The 19,481-nt window shown below is 34.2% G+C and overlaps 1 pseudogene; it reads left to right on the top strand.

The window, feature by feature from the left end:
* Positions 1 to 13,941, top strand: part of LOC128159146 (uncharacterized) — a 34,231-nt pseudogene extending 20,290 nt beyond the window's left edge.
* The last annotated feature ends 5,540 nt before the right edge of the window (positions 13,942 to 19,481 follow it).

Genomic DNA, 19,481 nt, shown 5'->3' with positions numbered 1-19,481 from the left:
ACTAAAGCTTGTGAAATATAAAACACAAGTCAAAGTACCCCATTGAACTGTTATTTTGTGTATTGGGTCAGCAAGGTTTGGCATACATTCTTATCATATATATTTTTGTAGGAAATCTTGTTGATGCTACAAACAAGAAAGGATGTCCTTATCAAAATATGAATCGACCACAGGGACTACACATCTTGCTCGACTTGCCCGGGCTATATTGGGTCCTTGCATGGATGTACTACGCGACGTTCTCGCAAATGAGATATCTCCACCTGACTTGGAAAAGAAAGTTAAAACTTACGTACCTCAAAAGGGCAAACCTTCTATCAGTGAAAAACAAAAACGGATTGTCTATGGCAAAAACTACTCCGCCTTTGACGTTACGTTGCTCTATTTTCTATTACGTAACATGTGTTCTAATATTCCTCCACATAAAAACACATGGGGACAAGATCCAGAACCAACTGATAAAAGTGTATCGGCAAACATAGAACGAATTCGTATTTTAAGAAACGAATGGTATGGACATGGTACGGATATTTCTCTCTCAGAACCAGATTTTGAACGAAAATGGAATCATATTTCTCAAATTGTAAAAGAGCTGGAAGGCTATCTTGGGACTGCAACAAAATACCAGGACTCTCTGATCAAATTGAAAACTTGTTATATGGACCCTGATTCGATACAGCACCTCATAGATACACTGAAGACTGTTGAAGGGTTACAGACTGACGTTAAAAATCTGCAAGGTAACAGACAGGATGGTTTATCAAATGGATTATAAGATTTAATATATATATTATTATAGTATCATTGCTTGTTTTGGTTATTATAACATAACAATGTAACATGATGCACCTTTATTAAGATTTTAGTGATGAAGACATGAATAAATGAAGTTGCATATTCACATAACTGGCAAGCACCGTATTAAACCCAAATATATAAGAAAGGATCCGAAATAATATTATACGCTTATATATTTAATCTTCATTTTTACAGAGGATGTAGAAGCGATAAAAAAGTCAGTCAAGATAAGAAAAGGTACAGTTATTCAGAATTAGCATATATTTTATGTATATTTTATCATGTTTATTTGTAACATTTTGAAAATCAATATTTTAAAAGAGATACAGTTTGAGATTGAAATGATTATCTTGAACAAAATATGCTTATCACAATAAAGTTGTGGTCATGAAGAGGTATGTATATACAGGTATATCTAACCTGGCGTTTTATGCTAATGCAAAAAAAAGAAGCAGGTAAACTTGGAGCTCTACCAAAAAGGCTGGAGAAGTTACAATTGGATATTCCTTTAATTAAACGAAAGCAGTTAAGGGCATATGTCATCAAAAAGAATGGATTTCTGATGGATAGTTATTAAGCTGTTATTAGAAAAATAAAAATGCTAGAAAACTCCTTAAATTTTAATTTCTTGCATATCTCCTTATTCTGTTGCCATTATTATTTCTTGATCCACCGTCCCCTTGGACTTGCACAGACACCCATGGCACTTATATATGGCATTAAATGGTATCTAATGCATCATATAATTCTTCAACGGTTTTTGGGAAAGTTTGAAAATCACAAATCAAAATTGAACTGAATTCTATTATTGAGCTTCAGAATTCTCAGATCCTTTATCAGTCAATGTCTATAAGTGAAAGGAGAGAAAATAAATCTCATCGCTCTCATCTGTAACATAAAAAAAAAACACGACAGTTCAGCGAGTCTTCCCCATTATAAACTGATGTTGTTTAAAGCTGAACACCGCTCGTAAATAGGCACTGTCCGCCATATTTCTCTTTAATCACTGCTGTCCCTACAAGCCTTATATAAGGGACAGACCTCTAAACAGTTCAAAGTACTTCACTGTAGAGGCCTCACCTGTGTGAACGTACATCTTGCCTCGCCGTGTTACTCGGTCGCGATGAAATTATCAAATTTTATGCACCTTTTTGAAGCCAGGAGAATTCTAACATCAAATAAATTGGTCAATGCATTATTTACGAACAGAAAATGAACATAAGATATGAAAAAAATGCATAAAATCTAAAGACCACGAAAGGAATACTACATGTCGGCCACAAGGTTCAGATGTGCAATCGGGTGTAATGAAATCGAAGGGTTTATATACCAGGTATCTGTGTGACGGTGCCTATTTACGAGCGGTGTTCAGCTTTAACTGGTGTACATTATCTTAACTCAATGTACTCGTCTAGTATGCAACACGTGTCAGGTGACATGGATTTCAGTAAGCGTGTTCGACAAAATTTATTCTGTTTACCTTAATTTATAAGAATACCCAAGGCCTATTTGTAAATTGTATTATCAACGGATTTCATTTGTAATCACTAGGTTTCTCCCTAACTGGTGAGAATTTTGCGATAACTAAATTTCTTAAGATACATATCATCTATTGCTCTAAGGTCGACTCATTCTATTTGTCTGTATTCATTGGAAGGAAAGGGTCACAAACCCAATGATTTAACCAGAGAGTTAATAACTGTTAATAGAGAGTGTACAAATCATCGTTAATGCGTCAATCATTACAATTAGAAACGATTCAAGCTATCAACACTAATCAGAAGTGTAATATTTATTCACTCATGTTTTAAATTTTGCACCAAGTATGGTCGATTTTCTATTTTTAATTGTATAGAAAGTGGCCGTTTTCATATGTTTATGGATATCATCCGTAATCGACCCGATTTTCTGCTTTTGTACCGGCAAATCGCCAGGGAACTTTTTTGTTTCAGATATTATAAATGCTGTGTCTTACTTATTTTATTAAATCGAAAATTACTATTTTTATGCCCCCCTTCGAAGAAGAGAGGGGCATATTGCTTTGCTGCTGTCTGTTTGTCGGTCGGTCTGTAGGTCGGTCGGTCAGTCCACCAACAGTTTCCGTTCATTTTCTTCGTAGAGGATGAACATATTGAAATGAAATTTGGTATACAGGTTTATCATGATAATATCTAGGTCAAGTGTGATTTTTGGTACAATCGAGCAATTTTCGACAGAGTTATGGCCCTTGGACGTAGAACAATTCTAGTTTTTTGCAGTTTTCGCTCATTTACTTCGCAGAGGATGAACATATTGAATGAAATTTGGTTTACACGTTTATCATGATAATATCTAGGTCAGGTTCGATATTGGGTATGATCGAGCAATTTTCGACAGAGTTATGGCCCTTGGACGTAGAAAAATTCTAGTTTTTTGCAGTTTCCGCTCATTTTCTTCGCAGAGGATGAACATATTGAAATGAAATTTGGTATACAGGTTTATCATGATAATATCCAGGACAAGTTTGATTTTAGGAATGATAGAGCAATTTTCGACAGAGTTATGGCTTTTGGACTTGGACAAATTCCAGTTATTTAAGTTTACGTTCATTTTCTTTGTGGATGTGTCCAAGGGAGGGGGGCATAAGTGTTTCACAAACATCTCTTGTTCTAATGGTATTAATTTTTCAATTGGATCTGAAAACTGAAGTAAATTGGCATAGTACCATTTTCCCATTATTTTGCCTACACCCATGTTTGAACGGAATGTACCTTTGACTAAAATAGATACAGGTACATGTATCTGTCGCAATATCATTTTCGAAACCTAGGTACTGATTTTATGGTGTCTGTAACCACTGATTTGTCATAAATTCAGAAAACCTGCTTCAAAAAACAAAAATATAGATCTCCGTGTATAAAATCACTTGATATTCTAGACCATTATTACTTCCAGCGAAATGGAAGATGTTAATGATGTAAAGTAAGCTAGATAATTAAGACTCTTTTAACCAGGTAATTGTGTGATTGACGTTTCGTTTTATATACATGCATTTTAGCTGAATATTGTATGATATTAAAAATGTCTGATGTTTGCAAAAGCGCTTTACTTAGACGAAATCGTATACTAAGTGCGCAATTACACCCCTTTTAGCTTTTTTAAATGCCAAGACGTACGCTTTTGCCTCACATAGATTTTAGTGAATGGATCTGATCCTCCATTTCTGGTTTTACATTGTTACAAAGACTCTTGATGTTTAAAACAATTTTTTAAAGAACACACGAAGACTAGCTGAAAATATAGTTAAGACAGTACACCAGCGATTCTTTATAAACACAAATAATCTTTGGATTTGCACGTGGAGCGAGTTACTGAAGATTCAATTCACAGAACTTTTTTTAACTCACCTGTAAAGTTTTTTCATAGAAATATAAAGAGTAAATCTTTAAATATCTTCTTCTCAGAAACCATTATGCCAAGAAAGCTGAAACTTGTATGGACGCATCATAGGTAGTGAAAATTTAAAGCTGTGAAAATCATGACCCTGAAGAGTCAATAAATGCAACTTTTTTTTAAGCTCACCTGTTAAGTTTTTACATTGGAATATATGAGTAAATCTTAACTAGATGCTGTCATCAGACAGTAATACCTCACTAAGTGTTTGCCCCCTAAATAACACTGTTTTGTACCAGTTTAATTAAAAATAAAGGGCACATGCAAGTTCCAGTAATACATTTAAAAATTATAATTTTCATAACTGAAGGATGAGATCCCTTCCCATATGATAATAACACATGAGCTGCGCTTTATGTGCAATTTGGGGTTGAACTGTTTGCATGTGAATTTTAAGTTAATCAATAAGTTTAACTTTTCATGTCATAGAAAGTATACTGGTCTATATAATTATTACAAACAAAATGAAATTATGCCCGCTCTCCGCGGCGGTTGTCGGCTTTAGATTTGCTTCCGTGTGCATGTACATAATCGTGTGCACATATTTAGAAAAGGGGTGGGAGTGATGGGTCCAGACCCCCCCCCCCCCCAAATGAAAATTCATTTATAACAATAGTAAAATTACCAAAAATACACCTCATAAGACTCCAATGCCCTTACAGACATGTAATTGCTCTAATCCGTAATTGCTCTAACCCGTAAAGTAATATTATTTTGGGGGAAAATATTATATTTATACTTTATTGTTTATTTCAATAGGAAGTATACATCACAATATGCAGGTGTCCTGCACCACCTTAAAGCTGTTATTTTCCTCATAAATAGTGCTAGGGGTTTATAAGAATAGGTCATAAAAATACATGCATGTTACAAATAACTGATCTTTGTCTGAAGTTATGTACACAATAATTTAACACAGGTCTACAGGTCTCAATTGCGGATACTAGTTTTACCCAGCTCTTCGATTATATATATATATATATATATATATATATATATATATATATATATATATATATATATAGAATAGGTCATAAAAATACATGCATTTTACAAATAACTGATCGATGTCTGAAGTTATATACACAACACAGGTCTACAGGTCTCAATTGCTGGTACTAGTTTTACCCAGCTCTTCCATTAGATATACATACATGTATACATGTGTTTTTCAAATGCAAAAAAGGATTAGTAAACACGCATAAACATTTCTTTTGTGGTGATCAGCTAAAGGGATTCATATTGTGCTCTAATTGGATTATCATTATGATGTTGACCAATGTAGGTATTACTAAGCATAATACATGTAGTAGCAGTAGCACAATATTATGAGACACCGCTATGTACATAAGTAATACTTTCACTCTCTCAATAAGTGATCTCCCTTTGCTAGCATACTGTATCATCATCTTTTAATATTAAGATAACTTTATCATCGTCATCTACGGTATCCTATCGCATTTGTAAAGTTTATGTCATTTTATTTGCAAAAGTTATTTTTTCATATGTCAGACTTACAGTATTGAGGTGACCCCATATTGACCCTGTAACAATTTCATATTAAATTTGTGTATTACATGTATAAGTAAGTGTAGAGACTTACCATTTTTATATGAGTTATAATATGAACGAAGGGGTCTTTCTTTCTTAATGTATTATAATGCATCAAATACAATGTAGGGCATGACCCTATGGAATTGTTCTGATGATCAGATCCCATAAAACAGGAAAATACAAAATATCTTCTTATGTCATTATGATGCATCAATTGCTGTAAAGTACATGACCCCAGGTGTTGTCTTTAACCCCCTACCACCCCCGGGGCACCACAAGTGGTGCCAAATATGCAAAAAAAAGGCCAAATTTTCAAAAATCTTCTTCCCTACTCTCACCTAGTAAGGAAAAAACTGGTTGTATGGTTATGATGGCCATGAAGCCCTCAACCAAAATTGTGAAATTCATTGCCCCTGTGTCAGGAGTTCTGGCTCTAGGGTGGGGCCGATATGGCCATATAGTAAAATGTATTAAATCTTAGAATATCTTCTTTTCTACTCCCATATATATTTGTTAAAAACTAAATGCATGATTATGATGTCCATGAAGCCCTTTACCAAATTATGAAATTCATGGCCCCAGTGTTATGGGTTCAGGCTCTAGGGTGGGGTCAAATATGGCCATAAAGTAAAAATGTATTAAATCTTTAAAAATCTTCTTTACTCCCAAACATGTGGGCAAAAAACTGAATACATGGTAGTGATGTCCACTAACTCCTCTACCTAAATTGTGAAATTCATGGCCCCTGGGTCAGGGTCCGATTTCACAAAAAACTTAAGTTTTTACCTAAGTTTAATCTCAAATCCTGAGAATTTACTCAGTTGAGATTTTTCTAAAATTGCATTTCACAAATCAATCTTAGTCATTTCTCAGCTGATTTGAATTTTTTACTTAGCTAAGTAGCTTTTTATTTATTCTCAATAAAAACAAACGTCTCTTGTGTTTTCAACAGAGGAAAAATGGATTAGATTAACAAGAGTCATAAAATGTTAATCAGTCATGAAATGTACACTTTGTTATGCTAAGTATGAAATATCTACATGATCTTATATATTATATAGCAAACAAAAGACCACATGAAATACATTATGGTTACCTTAAAATCATTAGAAAGTAGAATCACTGCAGTTATTCCATTTAACACAAACAAATAAATTAGTTCCCTTTGTTTACATTTTTGTGAAGGAAGATAACTCCGCCAAAATTATTATTTTTTAATGAAAAAAATATTTGTCAAACCTGGATGAAAAATTGCATATGCACTGGTCATTGAGTGGAATAGATTTAAGAAATGAACATTACAGACAATATAATACTGTATCAATGATGTGAATGACATATTCATATTTGAGATTTGACTTTAGTCTGCTTTGGAGGTAACTTAAGTTTTTTCTCAAATTGAGTAAAAACCACGACTAAGATTTTTTTGGTGAAATACAGAGATTTGAGTTTTCTCAAATTTGAGAAAAAACTCAAATATTTGAGAAAAAATATCTTCTTTACTCCCAAACACCTGAAAGGAAAACTGACTTCATGATTTTGTACACCAGATGTTTAAGTTTTTCACCAAAAATATAGGTTTCATAGTTCTTTTTGAACGATTTCAGGCAGGGAGGTGGTCGTCATTACAAATTTATAACCTCACAAAACAACGTCGTATTTTGAGCTGTGACTCAAAGAGGTCGAAAAAGGAGAAAACATTACATAAAACCATTTCAAACCATTTTAACAGATTATTTGGGGGGGGGGGGGCAAAACCATCTAACCCAGGAGAAAGGCACTGTCTGTAAAGGGCACGGTTTTGGAAATAGTTTATATTAACGCTTTTCAACTTCTTTTAATCTTTATCAATTAGACTTAGAACATGTGAGTGTTCATAAATTAAAGTTTAAATATGGATCTCCCTTTTTAGCTCACCCGAACTGAAAGCTCGTCAGCTTTTCTGATCACTTTATGTCCGGCGTCCGTCTGTCCGTCTTTCTGTAAACTTTTTACATTTTTAACCGGGTTTTCCAACGGAAAAATCCGATTATTAAAATGGTGAAAATGGCGGGCGGGTGGGCGGGCGGCTGCCAAAAGGGTACCCTCATTGTACGGATAACTCCTCCTACAGTTTTCAAGATAGGAAGTTGTTCTTTTGCAGATCAATTGTACATATATCAGAGGTGTGCATATTGCTAGGATTTTGATTTCCGATAATTTATCGAAAAAATACCAGCTTTTGAACTTAGTCATTTTTTAGCAAAATGTTGCATATAGGATACCCTCATTGAACGGATAACTCCTCCTACAGTTCTCAAGATAGGAAGTTGTTCTTTTGCAGATCAATTGTAAATATATCAGAGGTGTGCATATTGCTAGGATTTTGATTTCTGTAGTTTTATCGAAAAAATACCAGCTTTTGAACTTAGTCATTTTTTGGCAAAATGTTGCATATAGGGTACCCTCATTGTACGGATAACTCCTCCTACAGTTTTCAAGATAGGAAGTTGTTCTTTTGCAGATCAATTGTACATATATCAGAGGTGTGCATATTGCTAGGATTTTGATTTCCGATAATTTATAAAAAAAATACTAGCTTTTGAACTTAGTCATTTTTTGGCAAAATGTTGCATATACATGTAGGGTACTCCATTTCACTGGATAAGGGTTGACATGGATTATGGATACAGTTTACATAAAAGACAACCCGTTTTGCTGTCACATTGACAACTTTTCACTTGTCTACTTCTTCTCCTGAACCACTGGGCCAATTTCAACCAAACTTGGCACAAAACATCATTGGGTAAAGGGGATTCAATTTGAAAAAATAAAGGAACACACCTTATTTTAAGGGGAAATAATTAGGATTTATTGAAAAGTCTAAAAATCTTCTTCTCAAAAACCATTTGGCCAGAAAAGCTGAACCTTTTGTGGAAGCATCCTCAGATAGTGTAGATTCAAGTTGGTTCAAATCATGGTCCCCGGGGGTAAGGTGTGGCCACAATTGGGGGTCGTAAGTTTACATAGGAGTATATAGAGTTAATCTTTGAAAATCTTCTTCTCAAAAACCATTTGGCCAGAAAAGCTGAAACTGTTGTGGAAGCATCCTCAGATAGTGTAGATTTAGGTTTGTTCAAATCATGGTCCCTGGGGGTAAGGTGGGGCCACAATGGGAGGTCGTAGTTTTACGTAGGAGTATATAGAGTTAAACTATAAAAAATTATATTTCAAAAAACATTTGGCCAGATAAGCTGAACCTTTTGTGGAAGCATACTCAGATAGTGTACTGAGTATATTCAAGTTTGTTTAAATCATGGTCCCCATGGGTAAGGTGGGGCCACAATGGTGGGGCGAAGTTTTACATAGGAGTTTATAGAGTTTAACTTTATAAACTAATTTCTCAAAAACCATTAAGCCAGAAAAGCTAAAACTTGTGTGGAAGCATCCTCAGATAGTGTAGATTCAAGTTTGCTCAAATCATGGTTCTTGGGGGTGAAATGGGGCCACAATTGAGGGTCAAATTTTTACATAGTGATATAAAGAGAATTTTTTTTTTAAAATCCTCTACTCAGAACATGATTAGCCAGAAAAGCTGTCAATTGTGTGAAGTATCATCAGGTAGGGTCGGTTCAAGTTTGGTCAAAATATGATCCCCGGGGATAGGGTAGGGGCACAATGGTGACCGGTTAAATCTTTACAAAGTAATATATTGAAAAAAAACATTTCTATAAAAAAAAAACATTTTCTTAAAAAAGGTGCAACATTAGTGAAAGCAACCTCAGATAGTGTAGATTCAAATTTGTCAAAATCATATTCTTCAGGAGTAGGATGGAGTCATATGGGGTGGAAAGGGGGGGGGGGTCCAATTTTACAAAAGAAAACAGTTTAAATTCACAAAATTTCAAAAGTTATAATATATGGTTTACTTTAACCTATATGCAAGCATTTTGACATATTTTTGATTCTTTAAAATTGTTTAGACTTTGGCCTCTGGACAATTCTTGGGCTTCACAAGTTTGATGTAGGTTTATATCCCATTTGATTTAGATCTTCTTGAGAACTGTAATGCTCAATATGTGAAATGACTATACTGTGACAAAAAGGGATCAATGATAAACAGAATATCCAGGAAAAAATTGATTTTTTTATACACAGGATCTGTTAGACAACTTGTCCAAATTTTTTTTTTGGTATATTACTCCGGAAAGCTGATTTTATTATGCCTATTGCCAATTAGGTGAGCAATATGGCCCATGGGCCTCTTGTTTAAGTCTTAACTCAAGAATTGTGTCTATTTTAAACGTAAATGGTTTGTTAATTGTTTTTGTCATTGTAGAAACACAAATCGAAACGGACATCTTTGATCAATGGCAACAGGAAGACTCTTGTTTTATTTCGACAAAAGCGTTCGAAGAAGTAAAAAAAATGATTAAAAGCAAGAACCTGGTTATTGTAGCTGGTCACTCAGGATCCGGAAAGTCAGCCATTATTCAACATATTGCACTCAAATACAGAGAACAGGACTGGACCGTAAAACGAGTAAAAAATGTAGAAGACATCCTGGATGAATATTCTTCAAGTCGATTTCAAAAAGATAAAACCATTTGTGTTTTCAATGATCCATTGGGAAAAGAATCTTTTGATGAAATTTTAAATAGTTCATGGCAAACATGTGAGGAAGAATTGAAGTTGTACTTACGAACAGCAAAACTTGTGATGTCGTGTAGAAATCATATTATTTCTGATAATAGATTGACCCCTTATCTCGTGAATCAGTCACATATCATAAACATCGATGATAGCAAACATAAACTATCCGTTAATGAAAAACGGCAGATTTTGAAACAATATACATCCAATATGAATTTATCCGACAAAGAGTGTGATAAGATTGTTGAAAAAGAACGTTATTTCCCGTTATTGTGTAAATTATATTCTAGCAATGAGGAATACAAAATTAAGGGCATTAGCTTTTTTACAGAACCCGTAACAGTGCTAAAACAGGAAGTAGAAGGGTTCAGAAACAAAGACAAGAGTAAATATTGTGCTTTGGCTCTCCTTGTCCTTTTTGACGATGATCTTTGCGTAAGCGATCTTTTTGCAAATAAAGACATGGAATACAAATTCAAATACACGTTAAAACTATGTGGATTACAAGAGAACACGCCACCTTCAGCAATTGGAGACAGCCTTAACTCCCTAAAAGATTTTTTTGTGAAGAAAATTGGAGACACGTACCATTTTTATCACGATTTAGTAATGGAGGTTACAACTCTTGTTTTCGGTAACGATTATCCCAAAGAAACAATAATGTACGCTGATATCGCTTTCCTCAGAAAAAGAGTAAAATTAGGAGTTTGTGACGAACACGACGACCCTTTCACTATTTGTCTAAGTGACAGATACATTGAACAACTTGGAGATAGGCTTTATACTGAATTGTTTGGAGAACGCCTGTTAGATGTCGTACTCAACCCTTGTCTAAGAAATGACAAAGTAATTAAAGTACTGAAAGAAAAGATAACAGATCATCCCGAACATCTACAAATATTGCTAGAAACCAAGAAACTTGCAATTGATAAACAAGAGATTTACCAGACATCTAAAAACTCACTTCTGACTAAACTTTCCTTTTTGTATTTAGAAAGTGAAGTATCGCCACTTTTTGCTCTCATTGCGTTTTGTCATACACAACTATCACTATACTGCTTTAAAAATCTACAAGAAATGCAAACTGATTATATCAGATATATTCCTGCACTGTATTGCAATGGTTCAATACAATTGTTTTTCACTACTTTTAAAGACCATGCTAAGGAATCTTTGAAAATAACATGGGGAAGACTTTGTCCTATTCACATTGTATCAGTGTTCCATAATTATGAATTACTTGGTGAGTTAATTAAGATAGGTGTAAAAGTCAATGAAAAAACCGTCGATAACGGTGGTTGGACGCCCCTTATGTTAGCAGCTGATAATGATAGTCAGGAAAACGGAGACTATTACAATAGAGAATCAGGTGCAGAACGAAGAGATAAAACAGTACAACTTTTACTGAGTAATGGAGCAGACATTAATTTATGCAATAAAAACGGAGTCAGTCCTCTCTATATCGCTAGTTATAGGGGACATAATAGCACTGTACAACTTTTACTGAGTAATGGAGCAGACATTAATTTATGTGAAGAGAACGGAGTCAGTCCTCTCCATAGAGCTTGTGAACACGGACATGATAGCACTGTGCAACTTTTACTGAGTAATGGAGCAGACATTAATTTATGTGAAGAGAACGGAGCCAGTCCTCTCTATATAGCTTGTGGACACGGACATGATAGGACTGTCAAACTTTTACTGAGTAATGGAGCAGACATTAATTTATGTCAGAAGAACGGAGCCAGTCCTCTCTATATAGCTTGTCAAAACGGACATGATAGCACTGTACAACTTTTACTGAGTAATGGAGCAGACATTCATTTATGTATTGAGAACGGAGCCAGTCCTCTCTATATAGCTTGTCTAAAGGGACATGATAGGACTGTCAAACTTTTACTGAGTAATGGAGCAGACATTAATTTATGTCAGAAGAACAGAGCCAGTCCTCTTTATATAGCTTGTGGACACGGACATGATAGCACTGTCAAACTTTTACTGAGTAATGGAGCAGACATTAATTTATGTCAGAAGAACAGAGCCAGTCCTCTCTATATAGCTTGTCTAAAGGGACATGATAGCACTGTACAACTTTTACTGAGTAATGGAGCAGACATTAATTTATGTGAGGAGAACGGAGTCAGTCCTCTCTATATAGCTTGTCTAAAGGGACATGATAGCACTGTACAACTTTTACTGAGTAATGGAGCAGACATTAATTTATGTGAGGAGAACGGAGTCAGTCCTCTCTGTATAGCTTGTCAAAACGGACATGATAGCACTGTACAACTTTTACTGAGTAATGGAGCAGACATTAATTTATGTCAGGAGAACAGAGCCAGTCCTCTTTTTATGGCTTGTCAAAACGGACATGATAGCACTGTACAACTTTTACTGAGTAAAGGAGCAGACATTAATTTATGTGAGAAAAACGGGGCCAGTCCTCTTTTCATAGCTTGTCAAAGCGGACATGAAAGCACTGTACAACTTTTACTGAGTAATGGAGCAAACATTAATTTATGTCAGAAGAAATTAAGGATCTAGTCCTCTCCATATAGTTTGTCTAAAAGGACATGATAGCACTGTGAACCTTTTACTGAGTAATGGAGCAGACATTAATTTATGTGCGAAAAACGGGGCCAGTCCTCTCTTACAAGCTTGTCAAAGCGGACATGAAAGCACTGTACAACTTTTATTGAGTAAAGGAGCAGACATTAATTTATGTGAGAAGGACGGAGCCAGTCCTCTCTTCATAGCTTGTCTAAAAGGACATGATAGCACTGTGAAACTTTTACTGAGTAATAGATCAGACATTAATTTATGTGCGAAAAACGGGACCAGTCCTCTCTTACAAGCTTGTCAAAGCGGACATGAAAGCACTGTACAACTTTTACTGAGTAATGGAGCAAACATTAATTTATGTCAGAAGAACGGATCTAGTCCTCTCCATATAGCTTGTCTAAAAGGACATGATAGCACTGTGAAACTTTTACTGAGTAATAGAGCAGACATTAATTTATGTATGGAGAACGGAGCCAGTCCTCTTTTTATAGCTTGTTTGAACGGACATGATAGCACTGTACAACTTTTACTGAGTAAAGGAGCAGACATTAATTTATGTGCGAAAAACAGGGCCAGTCCTCTTTTCATAGCTTGTCAAAGCGGACATGAAAGCACTGTACAAATTTTACTGAGTAATGGAGCAAACATTAATTTATGTCAGAAGAACGGATCTAGTCCTCTCCATATAGCTTGTCTAAAAGGACATGATAGCACTGTGAAACTTTTACTGAGTAATAGAGCAGACATTAATTTATGTATGGAAAACGGAGCTTACAAGCTTGTTTTAGCGGACATGAAAGCACTGTACAACTTTTACTGAAAAATGAAGCAGACATTAATTTATGTGATAAGGACGGAGCCAGTCCTCTTTTTATAGCTTGTTTAAACAGACATGATAATATTGTACAACTTTTACTGAGTAAAGGAGCAGACTTTAATTTATATCAGAAGGACGGAGTCAGTCCTCTCTATATAGCTTGTCAAAACGGACATGATAGCTCTGTACAACTTTTACTGAGTAATGGAGCAGACATTAATTTATGTGAGAAAAACCGGGCCAGTCCTCTGTATATAGCTTTTCGAAACGGTCATGATAGCACTGTACAACTTTTACTGAGTAATGTAGCAGACATTAATTTATGTATGGAGCTGTGGACGTTAATGGCGCAGACACTAGCCTGGTGTTTGGATGGGAAGTCGACTTCGCCTTGGTAGATTACTCTGATAAATATAAACGCACCGTTGAAGGTTTTACATGTATGTAGAATAACAACATTCAAAATAATTTTAAGACCCTGATTCCTATTTTATATGCCCCCTTCGAAGAAGGGAGGGCGTATTGCTTTGCTGCTGTAGGTCGGTTGGTCCACCAACAGTTTCCGTTCATTTTCTTCGCAGAGGTTGAACATATTGAAATGAAATTTGGTATACAGGTTTATTATGATAATATCTAGGTCAAGTTCGATATTTGGTACGACCAAGCTATTACCGACAGATTTATGGCCCTTGGACGTAGAAAATTTCCAGTTATCTGCAGTTTCCGCTCATTTTCTCGCGGTTTTGAAATGAAATTTGGTATACAGGTTTATCTTGATAATATCTAGGTCTAGATCGATATTGGGTAATCGAGCAATTATCGACAAAGTTATGGCCATTCGACGTAAAATAATTCCAGTTACGTGTATTTGCATTTTCCGCTCATTTTCTTTGCAGAGGAGGAACAAATTTGAATGAAATTTGGTATACAGGTTAATCATGGTAATATGTAGCTCATGTTCGATATTTGGTACAATCAAGCAATTATCGATAGATTTATGGTCCTTGGACGTAGAAAAATTCCAGTTATTTGCAATGTCCGCTCATTTTCTTTGCAGAGGATAAATGTATTATTGAAATGAAATTTGGTATACAGGTTAATCATGATAATATCTAGGTCAAGTTGATATTGGATACGATCGAGCAATTTACGACAGAGTTATGCGCTTATGTAATTGTATCTTAGTGTAAATAAGTCAAAATGCATAGATTTAAGTTATAACATTCTTGAAAAGTTGTCGAATAATATATGATAACTGAAATATTGTAAGTTTTATGATATGTACTATGTAATGTATTAGAAGGGAACCTGTCCCTCTCCACATCTATGCGTTAGGCAATTAAACAGGCACGTAGCATCAAGGGGGCCTGTATGTTCTACAAATACAGGTATATTTATTCTGAAATATTTTGTTATCAACAACTAAATTTAAAGATAATGCATTATTACAATATTGTATACATGTACAAATTCATGTATATGCATATTTATATTATTACTAGTATACTCGCCTTTGTGTGTATACATATATGTCTCGTATATTTTTCTTCAAACAAAAAGTTAAAATAATAAAAAAATATATTAAAAAGAAATATTTATATTTATACATATTCATATGTATGTGCCATTGTGTGAATATGTCTGATATATCTTTCTTAAATCGAAAATCTAGAATAATAAGAAATATTAAAAATGTATGTATATATATGTGATCCAGGGGCCCCTGACACCTGTATATTTAGAGAGTCTCTGAGGAGATATTACCTCACAATCAACTGTATTTGTTTCTGAATAAAAGTATGAAAAAATATGTTGACATCTACTTTGTATTGGATGGATATATAATTTTCTCAAGAAGTGTATGAATACATTTACAACTTTCGACGGAAATGATATCAATTCACATTTAGCAAAACCATATAACTTGAAACTTGTATCTCTTGAAAATTGAGGAAGATTATCTATGAAAAAAAAATGTATTTATAACACGTGTGCTGCAACCACGATTGAAATAAAACCACTATTGAAATAAATTATTTCAATAGTGGTTGGGAACGCATTTCATTAGAAAAACCACTTTGCAACCACTATTGCAATAAAACCACTATTGAAAATAGTTATTTCAATAGTGGTTGGGGACGTTTTTTTTTTCTTTAGAAAAATCACTTTGCAACCACTATTGAAATACAACCACTATTGAAGTAATGATTTTTATAGAGGTTGGGATTGTATTTTATGATAAGAACTACTTTAACAACGTTTTATATAGCTTTATTTTTTAAATACGACATTTTAATTTATGATCAACGTAATTACTTTCGAAATAATTTTTTGATTACATTAAAAAAAATAATTCGCCGAATTTTAAAATTTGTGATTTTTAAAGAGCTTAGATACTAAAAGTAACAAGTAAGGCATTTATTTTAAAGATTTGTTACTTTTTGATAGTCTCCTCCACGCATGATGCTTTAACCACTGATTGATGGACAATACACATGTATTAAGCTTATGAACGTCTGATTTTAAAAAGTCTAAAAAAAATTTCTGTTTCATCTGATAATAATTAAGTAGATTGATATTCACAAATCAATTTACCAGTCAAGAGGTGTGAAACTCCCCTTTGTTCACCTGAGTTGTATACATACCCCAGATACACAAGTGTCTGGAGCAGAAGCTTCGTTAGTTTACCTGTTTACCTTTGTCATTGGCTGGGATCATTCGTGTGTGCATTGATATTATGTGATAAAAAAGAATACTGAACATAAATATGCGCATGTAAGTGTTAAAGTTGACGCAATCATCGGTAAAACGAGACGAGAATAGCCAATTTTGAAATCCATTAAAAAGAAATCTGACTAACAAAATGTATACGAATACAAATTTGTAAATCCACAATTAAACTCAAATTAACCAGATACTTCAAAACATCAGACCTATTCCAAACTTTTTGGCTGTAAAATCGAATTTATTTTGTATAGCTTTGTAAGGAAATTTCCCTTTTGTTGACATAGTGACGTCACTTCCGCTGAAGCATCGTTATCGCCTGATTCTGTTTTCTCTTGATTAAATTTCGCAACATTGTTAAGGTTTACTTTGTGGTCGCGGCGACAAGAAAGTACGGGAAATGTTAACTATGACATCATACAAAACGATAAGTCGTCAAAAAGGCTAATAAATAAAGTAATTTCCGATTGTTATGGGTACGAAAACAGAAAACTACATTAAAATTACCTATGCTGCAACTGTAGTCAAATAAGTCCAACAACAGACTTATCGCGGTACTCTTGTCGATGTGACATCATACTGTAAATTTTGATGTATATTGGGTGCGTTTAGAGTTGTACCATTGGGGGATTTGGAAACGACTACTGGCAGCATTTGGTTGCCATCAGTGAACTATGGTAGCCAATGATAACCGAATGCTACCATTTTTAGCAGTTTTTACCTGTAGAACTATAAACGATATTTGGTCAAATTAAAACAAATGAAAAATATTGGTTTCAGTTGGTCACCAATTGTTGCCATTTTAAACCAATGAAATTAGAAAAATGGAGGAAATAGTTATTTCTCTGAGCAGTTTTTACATCCTTACAAAAACAGATTGGTCAAAATTATCTCGCAATGATTAAAGACACAGTACGGCGCATCTTATAAAAAAAACCTATTTGAAAAAATTTCCGATCGGGTTCGGTATTTTTGTACTACTCATAAATATATAAACTTTCAGAAAATTACAAATTTCTCCGTGAAATAAATCTAATTATTTTTTTAAAGTTAGTAATTAGGTATAACCTATACATATATATACATTGCCACGTGTTACGGGGTTCAGCCTTCTATACTATAACGCATGCGTATGAACTGTAAACAAAACACATATAGGGCTTGCAAGGATTATCCTGGCCATGTTTGTTGGTATAAATATGTCTTTTGTACTTCTCCCAGCTAACCATTGTTCAAAGTTTTTTAAAATAACCACAATTATGATTTTTAAAGCATGTTTTTTTGCGTGCTTATCATAGGAGTTGACTACATCCTAAATTCATTTATGTACATGTAAGTGAGGCCCATTTAAGGGTTATTTGACAAATGTATGTCTGTTCATTTTAAAATGAACCGAAATTCGTAAACCATTAATAGATTATCGTGAAAGTAATGATGTGTTACGTTTACCAAAGTCCTTTTTACCTCGTATACCATGATGATCGTATTTGGGCCAAGATCTTGCAGTTTTCAGCACGTGTCAATTACTGTCAATCAAAATCCGCGTGGTACAAATAAACGATATAAGATTATTCCGGTTTGTACGGCTCTTAAATTTCGGGAATCTCATAATTACATGAATTAGGTACGTGAAAGGGACTTTTATCTATTTCAACTGTTACAATTACAGTTATTTCTTTTTTCCTAACGATACAATAGGTTAATCTTAAGTTATTAACACATGTGTTTTCAGCTGTACTACCTCTTTAACCATATTATCACCACAAGCATGCTTGCAGAAACTTTTCCACAACAAAAGAGGAGATCTCAAGAATAAGAAACTATTATAACCAAACTATCCCAAGGTATTTGTCTGATGAATTTAGAATTCATTTCAGACTTACAAGTGAATCTTTTGATTGCTTATGGATTTTGATTGCAAATAGGCAATTGTGAAACGTAAAACAAGCCGCATGGTCCAGAAGTTGACCTATTAGGGATACGCTAATGTTCCTATGCAACATAGGTGTGTTCTGACAGTGTAAATTTTGCTATAATAATAGTCATCATTTATATTCTGTGACTGGGAAAAATTCAAATATATTGCTTTAAAGGGGCATGGTCACGATTTTGGTCGAAAATTGTTTTTTCGATTTTCATGTTTACAATGCTTCAGTAAGGCAGTTTTAATAGGCAACCAAAATTTTATTGTCATTTGTTGAGTTATACGCGAATTACGGAGCTTACAATTTTTGGGAGTTGATTTTAATCAACTCTCCTATGCACTTACTCGGGCAAAGCGAAAGTGAAACAGTGTTTGGACCTAAGCACAAATCAATACCGCTGACAACACTTAGTTCTTGAAAATAATCGATAAATTCCATTCTATGTATTCCGAAGCATTATTTTTCACGAAAAATTTCTCAGAAATATTTCGATTATTGATACTTCTTGCCATGAAAATTCACATATCGTTAATTTTGAATAAATGATAATCGTTTCAATCAACTCCCGTCAGTACTTCAGTACTTTGATTTACTATGTAAACAAAGCTTTTGTTTACATTTTGAATGTTGAAGTGGAAATTCCAGTTTTAAACCTCAAATGAATGTGTTAATCGATAGTAACTGTTTATTTATGCTTAAAATGAATAAAAAGATAGACAAATCAGCTTGAAAAAGATTTTGTACTGGTATATTGAACCTATGTAAACAAAAACAGGGCACAAGCCTTGTTTACATGACGAAGAATTGTGAGCCCTGTATCTTGCTTAAAACTCATCGACTTCACCCAAATTTCATTTGATCAATTAGAAATGCATTTCTAAAAGCATTGCAAAAAATAAAAACAGAAAAATAACTAGACACGATCTCGTTGCAAGCAACGAGGAGGTCTTCCGTCCGATTTTTAGAAGAGGAAATGACCTTGCCTTTTATCTTCATCAACGAAACATATCAGGAAATGCAGATGTGAAAAGAGCGAT

The sequence above is a fragment of the Crassostrea angulata genome, chromosome 8 (assembly GCF_025612915.1).
Source record: "Crassostrea angulata isolate pt1a10 chromosome 8, ASM2561291v2, whole genome shotgun sequence".
NCBI lineage: Eukaryota > Metazoa > Mollusca > Bivalvia > Ostreida > Ostreidae > Magallana > Magallana angulata.
This window is presented reverse-complemented; position numbering and strand designations above follow the sequence as displayed.